Source organism: Emys orbicularis, chromosome 1 (genome assembly GCF_028017835.1).
Source record: "Emys orbicularis isolate rEmyOrb1 chromosome 1, rEmyOrb1.hap1, whole genome shotgun sequence".
In the NCBI taxonomy this organism is placed as follows: Eukaryota; Metazoa; Chordata; order Testudines; family Emydidae; genus Emys; species Emys orbicularis.
The window spans coordinates 54,165,939-54,181,280 of NC_088683.1; the positions used below are offsets into that span (position 1 = coordinate 54,165,939).

Consider the following 15,342-nt stretch of genomic DNA (forward strand, 5'->3'; position numbering starts at 1 on the left):
GTCTGTACTGGGAGTTTCCCTTCGTTCCATAACTTATTTACAATCCCCAACGGACTCTCAAGAGGCACGCTAGTCCCTTGACCCATGGTGTCTGACAGGAGCCCTCCAACTGGCGTTTATCCTGCTGTCCAGTACACGACCCCTCAATATTGAATTGGCTGGGAGAAATCTCCTGTGGCGCCTGCCAATTCGTATATGAGTGGTCTGACCACTGGACAGAGGCACCGCACCAGAAGGAAATCCCGGACGAGCCCCCAAATTGTTAGGTAAAAAGCAAGTCCTTACTCACCTCTCCAGCACCCGAGTTCGTGCGGAGTTGGTATGGGCTCACAATCTGTCAGAGACCAGACACCAATTCGTTGATCAACGGGCTCACACTATCCTTAGCTTAAAAGGCTTCAGAGTAATGTGGCAAGTTTATTAGGGGTGAGCATCAATATTTATACACAGAAGTAAACAAAGTGATTAACAGATCATAATGGTCATGCATAATCAATCAAGATTCTACAGGATAAAACAGGTTAAAATGTAGATTCAAAAAGACAAAAGGGGAGATGGCTACTTAAGGGGAAGGGGGTGTCATGAGTAGTTCGCAGGTCAGAGCTTTGATTAAAAGTTCAGACAGAGACATCAAGTCTGGGTTAAGTTTAAGCTCATCAAAAGTTCAGACTCAACACCATGACAACTTAATTTACGTAAGAGCCTTTGGTGAGGGACCTTGTCAAAGGCTTTCTGGAAATCTAAGTACATTATGTCCACTGGATCCCCCTTGACCACACATTTGTTGATCCCTTCAAAGAACTCTAATAGATTAGTAAGACATGATTTCCCTTTACAGAAACCATGTTGACTTTTGCCCAATTTATGTTCTTCTATATGTCTGACAATTTTATTTTTTACTATTGTTTAAACTAATTTGCCCGGTACTGACGTTAGACTTACCGGTCTGTAATTACCGGGATCACCTCTAGAGCCCTTTTTAAATATTGGCATTACATTAGCTATCTTCCAGTCATTGAATACAGAAGCGGATTTAAAGGACAGGTTACAAACCATAGTTAATAGTTCCACAATTTCACATTTGAGTTTTTTCAGAACTCTTGGGTGAATGCCCTCTGGTCTTGGTGACTTGTTACTGTTAAGTTTATCAATTAATTCCAAAACATCCTCCATATTGGTGCACATAACAAAATTCATTCTGCACATAGGTGGGAAAAATTAGAGGGAACACTGATTGGGGGGATCACCAGAAGTGGCAACATCCCCCTCCCTCAGCTCCTAGGTGGAGGCGTGGCCAGGCAGCTCTGTGTGCTGCCTCCGCCCTGAGTGCTGGCTCTGCAGCTCCCATTGGTTAGGAACCGCGGCCAATGGAAGCTGCAGGGGTGGTGCCTGCAACCAGAGGCAGAGCTGCCTGGCCACGCCTCTGCCTAGGGTGACCAGATGTTCTGGTTTTATAGGGACAGTCCCGATTTTTGGGTCTTTTTCTTATATAGGCTCCTATTATCCCCCACCTCTGTCCAGATTTTTCACATTTGCTGTCTGGGCACCCAACTGCTTCCTAGGAGCTGAGGGAGGGGATGTTGCAGCTTCCGGGGAGGTACGGAGCCAGGTAGGGAGCCTATCAGCCCTGCCAACCCTCCCCCCTGCCCCAGCACCAGCAGGGGTCCCAGGCTGCGTGCCGCTGCACCCCCGAACCCGCAGTGCCCCCCAGGTCTCCCTCCAGTACCCACGATGCCTCTGGGCTGCCCCCCTGAGCACCTGCGGCACCCCCGGGCTGCCCCCCCCCCAAGATTTACTTAGGGGTATATAGCACAAGTCATGGACTGGGCACAGGCTGTGAATTTTTGTTTACTGCCCGTGACCTGTCCATGACTTTTACTAAAAATACCCGTGACTAAAAGGTAGCCTTAGCCATAACTGACATGCTATGTGCAGATAATAGGCCACAGTACATCACAGCAGAATTAAAATGGTTCAGTACTAAATGGAAACTTGAACACAAGATATCTTCCCTTGGGTACCCACAAGCACTGAGAAGGCAGAGTCAGCAGTAAAGACAGGCAAGAGACTGATGACAAAGGAAAACAGACAGAGGAAAGGATCCCTACCTGACAATGGACAGGGTACAGAAACAGTTAAGATAATGCCAAGCTAGGCAGGCAGCCCGCTACAATAAAGGAGCCAAGGATCTGAGGCTTCTATGCACAGATGAACAGGTCTGGGTCCAACCATCAAATAGCCACACAAAGAAATGGCAAAAGGCAACAGTCCAAACTAAAGTTGGACACAGGTCATATGAGGTAGCTAAGCTACAGTCTCCGGACAGCTAAGCTACAGTCTCCGGAGAGGAAACTGAGGACAATGGTGTACTACTGGCAGACAGCTGATATACTCAGACAAGGCCAAGGCTAGGAGGACTTAGAAAAAGCCTCAGCCATCATTTGGCCTGATGTAGGAGAGTCAGAAAAAATGTGGCTCAAGAGCAATAAAGAGAACCAACAGGACACCATCTAACAGAATGAAGACAGCAATAGGGTGGATGCAACTTCCCCACCAGTAGTCATAACACAAACAAGAAGTAAGAGACTGCTTCAAAGACCAGCATATTTGAAAGACTCTGAGACCTAGCAGACAGCAAGGGGCTGGCAATAAAGTCATGTCCCTACAGTGGGCATGTCACCAAATGTTTGCATAAAAAACACAGTAATTGTTGAAAGGAAAGATATAGCAACCAGCATGGAAATGGGAGGGAGCAGGGCAGACTGTAAGAGGGAAGAGTTTGGAGGATGCACCAGGGAGCTTGTCTCTGTGCGCCTGGCTTGAATGCTAACTGCAGTTGTAGCATCTCTATAACTCACGGATCGGCAACCTTTGGCACGCGACCCATCAGGGAAATCTTCTGGCAGGCCAGGACGTTTGTTTACCTGCAGCGTCCGCAGGTTTGGCCGATCGCAGCTCCCACTGGCTGCGGTTCACCATTTCAGGCCAATAGGGGCTGCGGGAAGCAGCGTCCAGCACATCTCTCAGCCCGCGTTGCTTCCCACAGCCCCCATTGGCCTGGAACGGCGAACGCAGCTAGTGGGGGCTGCGATCGGTCGAACCTGCGGACGCTGCAGGTAAACAAACCGTCCCAACCTGCCAGCGGATTTCCCTAACAGGTTGTGTGCCAAAGGCTGCCGATCCCTGCTATAACTAGTTCTCTTAATAAAGAACCGGTTTAGTTTTAGAAATATGTTATCCAGCACACGGTAAATGAAACAAAAGGTTTCACTTTATTATCAAGAATTTAAAATTTGCTTTCCAGAGAGGCTTGCATTTTATATTTTAAAGCTTCCAGCGGTTCTTTAATGGACAGCTCTCCTGCTGTGGAAGTGGGGGGAGGATCAGTACCTTCTGCAGTAACTGTGCTCACACTTCATTTTTAGCATATATATCTATATCTATCCATATTTAGGTATAATGTATGTTGCTTAGGTCTTCCTCATTCTCTGACAATTCAGGCAGTTCACGGTACTGAATCAGCTATTTAATAGAAACAATGTTGAAATAGGGGAGGCAGTGTAGCCTACTGCAGAGGCTCTCAACCTTTTTGGTTCTGAGGCCCCCCCAACATGCTATAAAAACTTCATGGCCCACCTGTGCCCCAACAATTGTTTTTCTGCATATCCAGTAGATTAAAATCCAGGGCAGGCATTGGGGGGTAGCAAGCAGGGCAATTGCCCGGGACCCCACGCCACAAGGGACCCCACAAAGCAGAGTTACTTGGGTAGGGCTCAGGCTCAGGCTTTGGCTTCAGCTCCAGTCCCAGGCAGTGGGGCTCAGGCTTTGGCTTTCTGCCTTGGGCCCTAGTGAGTCTAATGCTGGCCCTGCTCTCTGGTTTATTTTGGCGGATTGTCTGAAACCTGCTCATGGCACCCCGGAGGGATGCTGACCCCTAGTTGAGAGTTGCTGACCTACTGGATGTAACATGTAGGGTTACCACCTTTGAAATGCAAAAAAAAAAAAAAAAAAAAGGCACCCCCCCCCAAGGCAAGCCTGCTGCAGCCCCAACCACAAGGCAACTCTGGAAACCCACCAACCCCCAGCTTTAACCGCCACTTGTAGTATCTAGAGAGATAACACATATAGATAAGATTGCTAACATTAACATCACAAGTCTCCTCACTCTCCTGTGACTCAGAATCCTGTTGCGCGCGCACACACACGTGGTGCACTTGCGTGTTGGTGGGCAGACAGCTGCTGTATTTTCAACAGTTTTGATCTGTTATTGCTTAAATTGCAGCAGTGGGAAGGAACACTGCAGCACCTTTAGATGGACATAGAAACTTTTAATATTAGATATCCCAGTGTGTTGTGATAGTAATGCAAATCTTTAGACCCACATAAAAATATCCTGGCAGATTATTTCTCAGGCAACTGGCAAATCAATAAAAAAAAACCCAGGCAGGTCAAATACTAGCCATGTGGTAACCCTAGGAACACTAGATGAGGACGCTGGAGACCTGGGTTTTATTCCAAGTACTGCCACTACCTGGCAGGGGTGTACACAGGAATAAAAATTTGGCTGCTTTTGGAGGGAAACTTTCTGTGTCCCTCAGCCAGAGGAGCTGTCTCTCTTCCCCTGTGGCCCCCCCATCCTCAGGGCTGGAGGAGCTGTCATCTCCCACCCCAGTCTGTCTGGAGCTCACGCTCCTCATCCTGGTGGAGTTCTGTACCCCCACTGATTGGGGGGGGGGGCTATGCCATTGCTTGTCCCCCCTTGCACACGCCTCTAGTGCCTGGGTTTTATTCCCAGCAACCCATTTATCTGTTCATTCCCTTCCACAACTGTAAAATGTGGATGATACTTAACTCCTTTGCAAAGTGTTTGGAGGTTTACTGAAGAAAAGCACTATTTACTATATTAAAAAAATTGGTGACAACTTATAACAAAGGTGTCATACACTACTACTGGTAAGAGGCCAAGACTTACAATTTGATCTGAGCCACCTGCAAAAAGGTTAATACCTTTGAAATGTGGAAAGGAGCAGTGCCAGTGGTGATTCGCTCCACCACTAATAGCTCAGTAACATGCACACATAGAAAGCTCTGGCTGCATGCTGGGTCCCTTGCCACACCCACCCACCCCGAATTCTGCTTCATAGTAAGTCTGAACTGTTTGGCCAGCTGGCCACGCTACGGCATTGTCAGGTGTGGGGGACAGGCACATGAGGAGAGCATTCTATATGAACACTCTGTTATGGGAATTGAATGACAAGGTCAGCGAAAGCCCCTGTAGCCAAATATTTTTCACAGGTGTATGCTGCAGTGCAAGGGCCTGTCCTGTTTGCTACAGCATGAGCCAAAGCGTGTGGCAGGATAAACAAGCCTCTGCTTACACTGCCATGCATTTTCCTGGCTGCGCTGGCCAGGAGCCTGCTGGCTGCAGCAGGTTTCCTGTTGCGGGGGGGAGGGGGAACTGTGGGGCTGGCAGGCCCCAGGTTGCAGAGTTAGCTGGGGCCTGTTGTCCAGGCTGAAGGTGGGGACTGCCCTCTGTCCCCATCCTGTGCTGAGGGGCTTCTACACCTCGCTCCTCTCCAGCTACTGCGCGATACAGCACCTGCACCGCAGTGCTGGTCACGTGAGTGAGGATAGCCGGTTCACCAACCCTGCGGCCCCACCCCTCTGGAGGACACGTGTCACGCGCACGTAACGAGCGCGTCCCCGCAGCTCGCGTCAGTGGCTCGTTCAAACTGGGAGCGCTGAAAACTTGCGGTAAGTAGCGCCGCGCGGCGGGCGGGCGAAGAAAGCGACGGCAGCCGGGAGAGATCAGAACACTCTGGGCCGCCAGCGGCGCGCATAGTGGGGGGGGGATGGAGTCAGGAAGCCGGCCACGGAGGGAGCTGTTTGTTCCTTTAGACAGGCGGGGAAGGAGCGGAGTTCCCGAGGGGGCTTTCGGGTGGGAACATTCGGTGGGGGAAGGGCCCCAAGGGGGAGGAGGCCGCGAGGTGCGTGGCGCTGCGGCTATAGTAATAACCGGGGAAAGCTGCTCCCTCTCCTCAGCTGCGCTCACAGCGCCTTGGCTAGGCGCGGTGCTCGCTCCGTTCGAGCGCTCGCCGCGGCGGGGGTCGGCGTTGTCCCGTGGCGGAAACCCGGGAGCGGCTGTAGCCCAACGGCCCCCACCCTCGCTCCTAGGTACTAGCAAGCGCCTTGAAATAACAACCCCAGCGTCACGCTTACACGTTACTGGCAGCGGGGGAGGGTAACGAACCGAGAGCGCTGCTTAGAAGGTGACCTGGAAATAAATTGTCTTGACAAATAGTTTTATTATGTGATTTCCCACCTACACGCCACGGGAGAATTTCTTAAGGACCGAGTCCAACCAGAGCAAAATTGGCCTCTTCTCCTGTACAGCCTATCAGAAAGTTTAGTCTGCCGCGAACGTTGGGAGAGCGCGGCCTGTCTGGTCTGGAGACACCTTCACGAGGAGGCGAGTCTTCAAAGTATCCGACTACAGGTGGTGAGACTCAGCTCATCCTAATCACTGGCAGAAACACAGGTGCTACAGTGTATCAAACAGTAGCGGTCGGAGTGGCATGTTGCCTGTGATCTTCGATATACTGCAGTGGTCCTCAAATTTTGTACTGGTGACCCCTTTCACATAGCAAGCCTCTGAGTGCGAACCCCTTTATAAATTAAAAACACTTTTAAATATGTTTAACACCATTATAAATGCTGGAGGCAAAGCAGGGTTTAGAGTGGACGCTGACAGCTTGCGACCCCCCCACATAACCTTGTGACCCCCACTTTGAGAACCCCTGATAAACTGCTCCTGTTTGAGAGGTCATTTTTGTGCTGGTCCCCTCCTTTCTTGCCAGCATGTTGTGGTGTTGTTGCAGCCTGTTGGAGTATACAGCCAATTCATAGCAAGTCCCGTAAGTGGGATTTTTAAGAATACATCCCAAAGGGTACAAAACCCTGGGAGAACTTCAGAATTGTTCTATATATTTAAAAACAACCCGGCCACTAATCTGACTCCCCCTCCTTGCTGACAGGAGCAAGTCTCTAGTAGCTGTTATGTCACAGCAGGACCCCTCCCATCCTTTGAGTTTCTCTGCCACTTACCCTGTTAGGATTCCTTCTTTGTGTTTGACTTCTCTCTCTCTCTCTCTCAAAAAAAAAATCCAGTAAGTGTTTAAAGCCAGAGTTGGAGGGGAAAGGAAGAAAGAGCAAGCAAGAGACCAGATGCTGTCATGTTGAGGTATCCTTCTGTTTGCTATGGTTCAGTGAGACACATTGATTAGAGCAGTGGAGTCTGACAGAACAGTTGCCACCTGTAGAGGAGGCAGCATTAAGAATACCCACCATTAGAGGAACAATACAGAAATAGCATTATTTTAATTGGAAAATGGCCTTCATGATGGGGATGTTTTAACAAGGGGCTCCTGTGACTATTCCCCAACAAATTATGTTCATCTATGTGTCTGACAATTTTGTTCTTCAGTTTGCCCGGTACTGAAGTCAGGCTTACCGACCTGCAATTGCTGGGATAACCTCTGGAGCCATTTTTAAAAATTGATGTCAAATTAGCTATCCTTCAGTCATTTGGTGCAGAAGCTGATTTAAATGATAGGTTACAGACTACAGTTAGTAGTTCTGCAGTTTCACATTTGAATTCCTTCAGAACTCTTGGTGAACACCATCTGGTCCTGGTGATTTATTACTGTTTAGTTTATCAATTTGTTCCAAAACCTCCTCTACGGACACCTCAATCTGGGACAGTTCCTCAGATTTGTCACCTAAAAAGAATGGCTCAGATTTGGGAATCTCCCTCACATCCTCAGCTGTGAAGACCGACGCAAAGAATTCATTTAGATTCTCCGCAATGGCCTTATCATCCTTGAGTGCTCCTTTAGCATCTCGATCATCCAGTGACCCCACTGGATGTTTAGCAGGCTTCCTGCTTCTGATGTACTTAAAAATTTTTTTTTGCTATTACTTTTTGAGTCTTTGGCTAGCAGTTCTTCAAATCCTTTTTTTGCCTTCCTAATTATATTTTTAGACCTAATTTGCTAGAGTTTATGCTTCTTTCTACTTTACTCACTAGGATTTAACTTCCACCTTTGAAAGGATTCCTTTTTGCCTCTCACTGCTTTTACTTTGTTGTTTAGCCATGGTGGAACTTTTTTGGTTCTCTTATTATGTTTTTTAATTTAGGGTATACATTTAAGTTGAGCCTCTGTTATGGTGTCTTTAAAAAGTTTCCATGCAGCTTGCAGGGATATCACTTTTTGTGCTGTACCTTTTAATTTCTGTTTAACTAACCTCGTCTTTTTGTGTAGTTCTCCTTTCTGAAACTAAATGCTACAGAGTTGGGCTGCTATGGTATTTTCCATTTTATTGATTTTTTTATTTTAATAGTCTCTCTAATTTCTTTGAGCTTTTCACAGTCACTATCACCATCCTGGTCAGGTGGTCAGTAATATATCCCTACTGCTATATTTTTATTATTCCAGTATGGAATTACTATCCATAGGGATTCTATGGTACAATTTGATTCATTTAAGATTTTTACTTCATTTGATTCTATGCTTTCTTTCAAATATAGTGCCACTCCCCCACCAGCACGACCTGTTCTGTCCTTCCGATATATTTTGTACCCTGTATTATTACGTCCCATTGATTATCCTCATTCCACCAAGTTTCTGAGATGCCTATTATATCAATATCTTCATTTAATACGAGGCACTCTAGTTCACCCATCTTATTATTATTTCCTTGAGAGTTTCACTCAACCTTAGACCCTTTGTTTCTGGAGGATCCATGTAGGTGCATGTAATGACATTCTTCAGTCCTTTTATTGTTGCCTGTGACAAAGTTTCAAAGCATACTTCTCTTGCTACTGCAATAACAAAGCACACAAGGGGGCAGATCCTCAGCTGCTCTATATATTGTAATAGGCCTATGACAGTTTACATGAGTTGAGGGCCAGTCCCTCGGTGTAGTGGTGGCATAAATTATTCGTAATTTTTCGTTTCCTCTGCAGTAAATTTTACAAACGTAACATTGTACAGTTAGAATGTGAAAAGAAAAATAGCAATTAGACTTTGAATAAAAGAGGCTTGCAAAATAAGAAAAGAAGAAACCTCACAGGGATTTTCAGAATAAAATAGCAGAATGATTGATCTGAGAGGCTTTGGAATTAGCTTTGCTGCTCCAGCCTGCATCCAGCATCTGTAATTCTTTAAAACTAAACAACATACCTACTACCATTATTGTCAGATTTTCAATCTTTTAAGTTATTTTACTCAATTTTTAAATGTTAAATCATTTTGCATAATTTTTATGTGGCTATTTACAGAAATTTACAATATTCTGTTGGAGAAATTACTATATATTGTATGCAGAAGTGAGAAATATCCAGCTCTATGTTAAGCATTGTATAGTATATAAACCAGGGGTTCTCAAACTGGGGATTGGGACCCCTCAAGGGGTCGCGAGGTTATTACATGGGGGGTCACGAGCTGTCAGCCTTTGCATCCAGCATTTATAATGGTGTTAAATATATAAAAAGGTGTTTTTAATTTATAAGGGGGGGTCGCATTGAGAGGCTTGCTATGTGAAAGGGGTCACCAGTACAAAAGTTTGAGAAATAGTGGTATAAATAGTTATGAGAAAAAAAATTAAACTCTTCATATTCAAATTGTCTTTTAATGATAAAACTAGTAGCTAGCTCCTTTGTTCTGAGCAAAATTGGAATTTTGATTTGGGATGTTTGGTAAGGACCCTGGAGTTAATGTGCAAGAGGCTTCAAATGGTTTCTGAAATATCCATATCTTCTAGTTTGTCTTTGGTTCAACAGTGGGTTTTCATCTTAAAAAGATAATTCAATATGTCAAATGGACATCATTGCATTATAAGATCCTTCAGGACCTATTAAGCATAGTGACAGTTCTAATTAGTGTCTGAAAACTACATTTCCCTACTAACTGATGTTGTTTATAGAGGCTGTTTGGATTCTCCCCTTCCCCCCTCCCCCTTTTTGAAAACTTGGCAGGCTGAGTCTTTAGTTTCTAAGCAATTGCTTCCTTTGTATTGAGGATAAATTTATCAAATTTGAAAGTCAATTTTCTAAATGCTACAAGAACTAAATTAATTGATAATATATATTTACACAGAATACATACTAGGAATTATAATGATTAGATAAATTGAACAATGAAACTTTCCTGTTAATTAGTTATCAAACAGCTTCATTTCAGTCATTGCAGAGTAAATATTCTTGGATGTACAGACATGTATTTCTTTGTTTTACAATTGGTTTATTTTTAAAAAAGATTCTGTGCCATCAGTTGAGGAAAATACAGTCGATTTGAATAAATTAGCATACACATTAGAGGAGCTAAAATATGTGGAAAATTGTGTAGGTCTAACAGTTATATATGTTTCCACAAAAAATGCACAAAATTCTGCCATCTGCATCAAGAAGATCAAATACTCTTAACTGGCATCTCACTGATCTGTTATGCTGATTATTTGATATGAAGGAGAATACGACATCTCCCATGTTATGAAGTAGGATAATGTATCTTGCTTTGTGAAAGTTATGCTTGCTGTCCATCTAACATATTTACAATTTACAAATGAAAAATAACTTCTGGACTCTTTAATTCTCTTATATGTTTTTCTGCAAAGTTAGTATCATACATTTCCCAAAGAATATTTACTACTAATTATTAGACTTGAGCAAGGTACATTTATCCTTCAATGTCAAGAAATGGTTATGGCAACTGGCAAAGCATGCATCTTGCCATGAATATCCGATTCAAAATCAATATGGCAGCAAATACCGCTGTGCAGAATGCACTGCGGTTGCTATTGCAGTCTCACAGTGCCCTCTAATGTTCAAGGGTAAAATTTAATGAGTCACAGTAAAGGAAATATTAAAAAAAAAAAATCAAAATTTGATACAATCTTATGACTTAAGAAACTAATCTGCAGAAACACAGAGTTCCATAGTATGATAGCCAATTTGGCATCATTAACAAATAATGTATAGTAATAATTTGTACCTTGATATCTTGTTGCGTGGTGCATGAAAAATATGTTTTAGTGAGTTTATTCTGATTCTGTCTTTGGTCTTGTATATTCCTCAAGTTTATCCCATTGTAAAATGTTGATAAAAATTATTTAAAAAACCCCAACTCCTTCATTACAGAGGTTCTGGGAGGACTAGTTAATTTTTGTAAACTGCTCTGAAAATGGAAAGTGCCATCCAACTTAAGCATCATTCATTGTTTTCTTCCTTTGGTACAATTTTTAAAATAAATGTAACAACATTTACTAAGTTATTAAATTATCATAAACATTGATCCCTGTAGGCCACTTGCACAGGAGAGAGGCTTGCTTTAATCTTCTCAAATATTAATTGTCCATAAACCCAGGAGAATTGAGAAACTTCCCATCTCTCTCATGTTATATTATCTCATGTTATGCTAAGATTTGTTCCTTGTTGCAAAATGTGCTGGAAAAGTCTGATTTGGAGATTTTCATGTTTTGAGATGGCAGTCTTTCATTTTCTCTTTAACAAGGATTATTTATGCTTCATGAATATTTACTTATTTTTATTTAAGCAAAGGTAAATGGGAAGTATTCACTATTTGGCTTTTGTTTTGTTTTGGATTTGCCTAAATTTGAGTAATGGTGAATTGTGTGACAGTGCTGAATTTTTGGAGTCTACTTAGAGGTGGGGGCAGGAGAAGTGGTTTTACAGGGGAAGTAGATTCATGTAAAGAGTGGATAAAAATCAAAGGTTTGTTATATACATTAATGTAAATATATTTTAAAAAGTTAATGTGTTGAGATGCAACATCTCATTTACAATGTCTATCTGAAGCCAAAACACAGCAGCTGCTGGCATTTACAGTGGGCACTTCACATTCATTTGCCCAATTGTTAACCTATTTTGTATGTTTTGAATCAACTTAAAGGATGACATGAAAACAATCAAATTATGTGCGATAGGACATACCTGCCATGCTGTTCATCTAAACCTGTTCTAAAATTGAAGTAACTTAAAGTGATGTCTATGAATGCATTCATTAACTACACAGAGATTTATCTTACTCTGTCTTTAAAGCTATACATTTTTCTATATTTTGGAAATAGATCTCAGCTTAGCCCAAAATATTCTAACCTGTAGCCTGAGAAAGCTGAACTTTGCTTGACCAGTAAGTGTGCATGCACAAGATATTAATTTTCTGACTTGCATGGAAAGCTGAAATGGATTATTTTTTTAAAAAGAGATAATATATAAAAATATCCTGTTACTATACATAGCTCATTTTTCATGGCTCAGTGGTTGCAGAAAATTAGTTGATTTGCTATACCTTTTCTTCCTGGCATGTATGTGTGCTTGGGAATGGTTTGCTGTGCTTAAAACATCTGAGTACCTCAGTTCAGAATAGAAAAAGGGTAACTAGTCTGAGAGTAACCTTCACATGGAATTCTGTTTTTTCTCTCCTTGTGTTTTCCCCCTCACAAAGATAAACCCTGTTGTTTAGAAATGGATGATTGTCTAGCAGGGTAAAATTCATGTCCTGGACATACAAACTTACTTTGTTGCTTGCAATAGGCAATGAATTCCTCCCAGTCTGTAGTCACAACCCAATCCATTTACTTTCTGAATGTGTGGGTCTGACAGACAGTCTTTGCATGGATGGGATACAGTGATGTTACTTTAGCAGAAGAATTGATCCTTTAGTGAATGTATTTTCAGTAATGAATCAGTGACAGGCAAGGCCTAATGTTCATTGTGTTGATTTGATCTGAAATGTGATATTTTTTGTAGAGTTGGCCTGGTGTCTCAAAGATCATAATGTTCATCTGTTTGCTTTTCCAGAACTCCAGTTTGGGTTCTTGTTCCTTTGACAAGGTTATAACTTTAAAGGTTTTCCTGTTGATTTTCCTGTATCATGATTGTACTGGGAAGACTTGTCCTTAGTTCATAATGATGGGAAATTAATCTGCCTGTTATGGAAGGCTGGTTGACTTGTAGTAATACAAATTATGCAGTGTGAGAGCAGATTCCAGTAAAGTATAGACTAGAACAAAAATCTTTTGATGTTTAGTTTTACATTTAGATTAAAATAATGTTAATATGGGAAAAACTAGGGATGTCTACTTCCCTTATATTTTGTAGGGTTTCTTATCTCATTGTTCCACTTCATATGAAAAGTGATGCAATATAGAGTATCTGTTTACTTTATTGAAAAACATGCTTACAATTTTGATTTGGAGATTTTCACTTGTTCAACAGTTAATTTTTAATATTCAGCTAACTTTTGTGATTTAAAACGGGTGTAACAGTAGCAATGCCAATATTAAGGCTAACTAACACTTTCCATTATAACCACCTGTTTTCAATTGCTTATAACTTTATCAGACTTTAACCTTTTGGGTTGTATTTTTATGCTTGGTCTTGACCTGAGACTGAATTGTTATGGAAAGTTTGAACAAAAGATGGTTCAACCACTCTGAAGAAAGAGTATCTTTAAAAATAGACAGATTTGCTAATATTAAAAGAAGTTCTGATGGCTTTTGAACAGCTTTAGTACTTCTTTGGTTTGGAGCAGGAACTTGTCATTTGTCAGGGAAATATGCCTGTGGTCAGAGAGAGATGCTTTTTGCTGTTCTCAGGAAAGTCTATGTCCAGATTTGGTTGTTCCTAACTATGAAGATCACTATTTGCACATGTACAGTAGAACATACAAAGGCTTATGTCTTCATTTTGTGAACATTTCAATTGCATGGAACATACCATCATGATCCACTGAGCCTTCTGCATTGTTCTGAAGCAGCCAAACAGAACCTTTTGTCTGGTTGGTTGCTGTGGTCTCTGCTCATCTTCTTATCAAAATGGCCCAGGAGAAAGTGCACTGGCTGGGAGTCAAATTATGAGTGTAATCAGGCTCCATTGTAGTCAGTAGGAGTTTTGGTAATAGGACCAAGATTTCACCCCATGAGTTTTAGATTAATCTCTTCTGCTGACTGGTGTTAAAGTGCACAGAAGTATTATAGCCCTTATTATTGAACAGGGCTTCATGCTCTTCCCCTAGGAGGGAGGCAAGTATCAGCTTCATCTCCTTTTACAGACGGCATAACTGAGTGGTTGCACAAGATCCTTTCTAGCAGAAGTAGGCTAAGAGCTCAGTTCTCTATGGATATGTCTACACTGCAATTAGACACCTGCAACTGACCCATGCCAACTGACTCTGTTTAAGGGGCTGTTTAATTGTGGTGTTGATGTTGGGCCTTAGACTGCAGCCTGAGCTCTGGGACCCTCCCACCTCACAGGGTCCTAGAGCCCGGGCTCCAGCCCAAGCCTGAATATCTATATTGCAATTAAACAACCCCTTAGCCCAGTGGTTCCCAAACTTATTCCGCCACTTGTGCAAGGAAAGGCCCTGGTGGGCCGGGCCGCTTTGTTTACCTGCCGTGTTCGTAGGTTCGGCCGATCGCGGCTCCCAGTGGCGGCGGTTTGCTGCTCCAGGCCAATGAGAGCTGCTGGAAGCGGCGCGGGCCAAGGGATGTACTGGCCGCTGCTTCCAGCAGCTCTGATTGGCCTGGAGCAGTGGACCGCGGCCACTGGGAGCCGCAATCGGCCGAACCTGCGGACGCGGCAGGTAAACAAACCGGCCCGGCCCGCCAGGGGCTTTCCCTGCACAAGTGGCGGAACAAGTTTGGGAATCACTGCCTTAGCCCGAATCCCACAAGCCCGAGTCAGCTAGTGTTGGCCATCTGTGGGATTTTAATTGCAGTGTAGGCTTTCCCTATAAGTGTATGTTTAAGTCTCATCAATTTAGGCACACTGTTACAGCCAGATTGTGGGCAGCCAGACCTAGTGGTCAGAGCCAGAGTCTGCAGTCATGAGACAGGAGTCAAGAATTGGCTGGGTCAGGATATTGGGAAGTCAGAACCACAAGGCAGGAATCAGAATCAGGATGGGTCAGGATATTGGGGGGTCAGAGGCAGGAGACAAACTGGAGGTTTGGAACTGCAAGTCAAATGCCAAGAGTCAAGTCAGGATGCCAAGAAATCAAGCTGGGGAAGCAGGAGCAGGAAGCCCAAGGCACACACAGTTAAGAGCAGGGTGGAGCCCAGTTGTTTGGACAGCTTCCTGTTTCTGCTGCTGGCTTAAGCAGGGCCAGTGGCCCAATCAGCTGCGCTGGCACAATTGGACCTCAGGGCAGAGCCTCACACTGGAGCTGAGTTTCATGGGTCCCAGGTTAGCTATTGCCAGCAGGCTGCTAGGTGAGGGTTGGAACATGGCTGCTCCCATGAACCTTGTGGAGCTGAGTTCAA

General features: G+C 43.6%; 1 protein-coding gene across 3 annotated transcripts in view; it reads left to right on the forward strand.

Annotated features, from left to right (window-relative positions):
• The first annotated feature begins 5,712 nt into the window (after positions 1-5,712).
• Positions 5,713-15,342, forward strand: part of IMMP2L (inner mitochondrial membrane peptidase subunit 2) — an 858,080-nt gene continuing 848,450 nt past the window's right edge. For all 3 annotated transcript variants that reach the window (XM_065423633.1, XM_065423634.1, XM_065423635.1), the window contains exon 1: positions 5,713-5,754. The gene's annotated coding sequence lies outside the window, so the exon portion shown is untranslated. The remainder of the gene's footprint in view (positions 5,755-15,342) is intronic.